The sequence below is a fragment of the Charadrius vociferus genome, unplaced genomic scaffold (assembly GCF_000708025.1).
Source record: "Charadrius vociferus isolate BGI_N301 unplaced genomic scaffold, ASM70802v2 scaffold198, whole genome shotgun sequence".
NCBI lineage: Eukaryota > Metazoa > Chordata > Aves > Charadriiformes > Charadriidae > Charadrius > Charadrius vociferus.
In genome coordinates this window covers 4,669,416-4,673,864 of record NW_009649951.1, presented here as the reverse complement: position 1 = coordinate 4,673,864, position 4,449 = coordinate 4,669,416, and positions in this window count along the sequence as shown.

Here is a 4,449-nt window from a genome sequence, read left to right as displayed (position 1 = left end):
AGTTAATCCTGAACTGAATCTAACAGAGAACACAATACCACATCTGCTGGCAAAGCACAGTGCTGTCTTTCAACTTCTTGATTTGTGTTGATCTGTTTCCGAAGGTGAAAATGAAAACCAAGAATATGCTATGTACTCTACAAAATACAGATAAGGCATGGTGAAATGATATGACCCTATGAATACTTTCCTACTTTATATAAATAAAGCTTGTTTTAAAAATAAGCACAAGCTTATTGACGAAACAAGTAGAAGTGCTAAACTTGGGGATTTTCAGAAAGGCCTTTGATCATTTTAAAATCCTTGTTAATTTAGCTATTGGAGTTTTTTTCTGAAATCTTATCTCTTTTAAGGTGGCTTGTGAAGTTACGTCATTGTCATTTGCTTCCTGCTTATGTGCAGCCTCTGTTGGCTGAAAGTGTTTCTATAAATGAGTGCACTGCATGTTATTTTCTTTAATGTGAGTGCAGTGCTTTCTTTGGCACAGCTACAAGAGAGCAGTAACCTGCAAAATGCATTATAATGCATGAATTTCTGTCCATACATGTTTAATAGGATTGGTAGTATATGGTGCTGCTGGCATTGAAGAATGCGTCACGTCAGGCGTGATGAGCCACTATACCTTTAGTTATCTCTGAACATCTTCTCCTACAAAAAATAATCTGCAAGCTTATGCTTTTCCAGATGGCAGTTCAGAATCAGTCTCTCTAGACATACTGGAAAAGTCCATACTTAAGTCCAGCATGTACTGCCTCCACTCTGCGACATTTTTGACTCTTACTGATGTTGGATACCCTCTTTTCCTGGCAGGAGGCCCTGCAAGGCTTCATTTGGTCATCTGCTGCCACTCACCCAGCCCACATGCATCCTGCAAATCAAAACCTTTACTTCCAATACCCTAAACTGTACAATCCAGCAATAAATTGAACATCTTCTTTTGCATATGGAAAGTATAACCATCATACAGCAATAACCCTTAGAATGGGCTGTGCAAAATAACTGTAGTTTAACTACAAGCCAAAAGCAAGTGCTGCTTTACTTACTTCTTGTTGTTGCATCATATACAGTCTGTGTAAACATATTTTTCCAGTTGCTGAGATGTGCAGTGAAACCTAGTCTTGCACATCTGTCATAACTGAAAGCTGCGTTTGGATCTCTCTGCCAAGTGCCAGTCTCAGATAATCTATGTTCTGCTTATACAATTTCCTATCATACTTCAAGGGGAAATCATATGCTATGCTTTTCTGTGATGCTGTGTACCATTCAGCTGCTGAAATCCTGTATCCCAGACTTGGTCACATTCAAATTCTGGATGAAATGACTCAAAACTCCTAAACCAAAGCACACTAATGTGGCTGGTGCCCAGACAACGGCAAATGATTGCAATTCTAAAGAGCATTTACTCAGACATCTCCTGTGCCTTGGGAAAGCAAAGAAATTGGTAAGGCATTTTGAAACTACTAGACCAGACTGGCAACAGTGTAAAAATCGGAGCAAGACATGGGTAGGATTAGCATGACTTGATTGTGAGCTGCATCAAACCTTGTGAGGCTGATTGCTACCACTCTGTCTGTCAGTTATACAAAGTCCTGGTTCTACACCAGATATGCCAGTTCTGACTTTCCTGCCACCTGCAGCTTCCACAGGATGACTTCTGGGATTTCAACAGAAGTGTGATGAAGAAAATACTAGATTAAAAAACTACTGTGTTGGCTTACTGTGTTCAAGTTGGGATTTAATAAGTAGCAATGTTTTTATAATATCTTTTGAATATAATTGCTATTTTAAGAAGCTGAGGGTATTAAATGAAAAAATCTAATCTAGGGGTAGTCTGTTAAAAGTAAAGACATTATAGTTCAGAGCATACTGATGTTATCCTTATTAAAAAAAAAAAAGAAAATGTGATCTTTGTTTTCCAGTTACCTTATGAAAAAGTGATGATGATGATTATTATTTCTTAAAATAAGATTAAAAATTCAAGAGGTCAAGCTTAAACCTTGTGATCTCTGGAACACTCCTCAAGACTCATGCTGAAAGTCCTGACTGTTCATTTTCATTTGATAAGCTTTTTCCTATAATACAAGTCTTTCTTAAAAAGTAGTCATATGATTAAAGATGACATCGTTTTTCCATAATGTACTTCCTGTAACTCCTGTGATAACAGAAGAGGCAGAAACTCAGAAATTTATAAAAAGACATTGCATTAATTTTAGCTACTGGGATATCAGCATTACACTTAGTAACTCTCATGACTGATTGCATAATAAGCATGATGAACTGAGTAAATGTTTTTAAAGAGCTGACAGCAGTCCATTGAAAACAGTCTGGGAACACTATTTACTTTACTGAAATGAACTGATGAAAATCTAATCATTTCTGACTTTGGCAACAGTTTTCCTTTCCACACTGTGCCCTGGTTGTATTTCAAGTGGATGAAGCACTCAAGTCAGTCAGATCTTTGGGTCCATAAATGTGAGAAAGGCTGTAAACTCAGCTCAGCTGTACAAGCAAACCTCCTGTCTGGCATGAATTCCACTTGGTGTAAGTAGGAAATCTGAAACAACTGCAGCCCTCATGATAGAATATTCACGCAGAGGGGGCAGCTGAATGCCCAGATTCCTTATTTAAATGCAAAATATTTTGATAGTGTTAACCAGCAGTGTTTCGCTTTTGAAAAAGAGACCCTGATAACATGCTCATCTTCACACTGTAATCTAATAATTGTAAAGAATTTTACACATCACATCTGTTAATTTAGCTGAAGAATTTTCTTCTGCTTTCTTACCAGTGTTTTTGCAGTGTCAGCCTCCTGGTGTGGGGGGAGATGTCTTGATCTTGATATTCTGTTCTGTCTCTTTAATCTATGGAAAAGCCTTCATAAACCTCAGTAGAAAAGGTTATAACAGCCTTGAGAACCTAGGACTTAATTTTGTTCATGGAATGGTAAGCTGCTCTTGCTTGTCCTGTCCTCTGGACTAGTGCTGAAGTGCATATAAATTTGTGCAGACCATTTTACAAATGCAGGTGCCTTTTGGGGTAAACTTTTGCTATGATCAGAATAAAATGAAGTGTAAAATATGTTCTTTGAAATAACCAACAAGAAGCTTTACTCAAGTAACAGAAACAGCTATGTGCTTCAGCAGCAGATGGGTACGCTTGAGATGTCACATAGCTGAAATCTGGTTTAATATGCTTATCTTAAAAGCAGGTCCATCAAAATGTTGATACTAGTTTTAATTGCTTAAATGTTGCATGTCAGAGTTTAGTTTTATGCTGTGTCACTGTCAGAACTTACAAGAAAAAAATAATCTCTGCCTTTTATTTCTGCATGAGCTGCAAATGCAACAGGGATGGAAAGCCTGAGTTGGTTGTTGCAACCCAAGTTTCTGCTGTATCAGAAGATGAAAAAGAATGCATTATGTTACCTTTTTCTTCACTGCAGAGGCCAGTGACAAATAGACAGATGTTCCTCAAAAGCATGGCAATAGCATTGTGGAATGTTTTATTTTTTATTGTTATGCCAAAGCCAATACCAACTATGCAATAACAATAAATAAAAAATCAATGTAGAAACATGGCACTGTTTCCTTTTACAGTGTGAATTTAGAGCTTTTCTTGCAGGCATGACTGAAATGCTTTCTTTACCCATAGTTCAGTGCAGAATTAGATTCCCTAAATTTTGAATGATTAAGCAGGAGAACACAAAGAAAGGAAGTGGACTACACCAGTGACTACATCAGTGGACTAGGGAAGATCTACGGATATCGTCCATCTGGAATTTTCTAGGGCCTTTGACATAGTCCCCCACAACATCTTTCTCTCTAAACTGGAGAGATAGAGATTTGATGGGTGGACTGTGCAGTGGATAAGGAATTGGTTGGATGGTCGCATCCAGAGGGTTGTGGTCAATGGCTCAACGTCCAGATGGACATTGGTGGTAAGTGGTGTCCCTCAGGGGTCTGTACTCCTACTGTTTAATGTCTTCATCAACAACAGAGGCAGTGGGATTGAGTGCACCTTCAGCAAGTTTGCAGGCGACACCAAGCTGAGTGGTGCGGTTGACAGGCCTGAGGGATGGGATGCCATCCAGAGGGACCTGGACAAGCTTGAGAAGTGGGCCCATGTGAACCTCATGAGGTTCAATAAGGCCAAGTGCAAGATCCTGCACTTGGGTCAGGGCAAACCCCTGGTATCAATACATGCTGGGGTATAAAAGGATTGAGAGCAGCCCGACTGAGAAGGACTTGGGGATACACCTGGATATGAGCTGGTAATCACAGAATCACAGAATGGTAGGGGTTGGAAGGGACCTTCAGAGATCATCTAGTCCAACCCTCCTGCCAAAGCAGGTTTACCTAGAGCAGGTTGCACAGGAATACATCCAGGTGGGTTTTGAATATCTCCAGAGAAGGAGACTCCGCAACCTCTCTGGGCAGCCTGTTCCAGTGC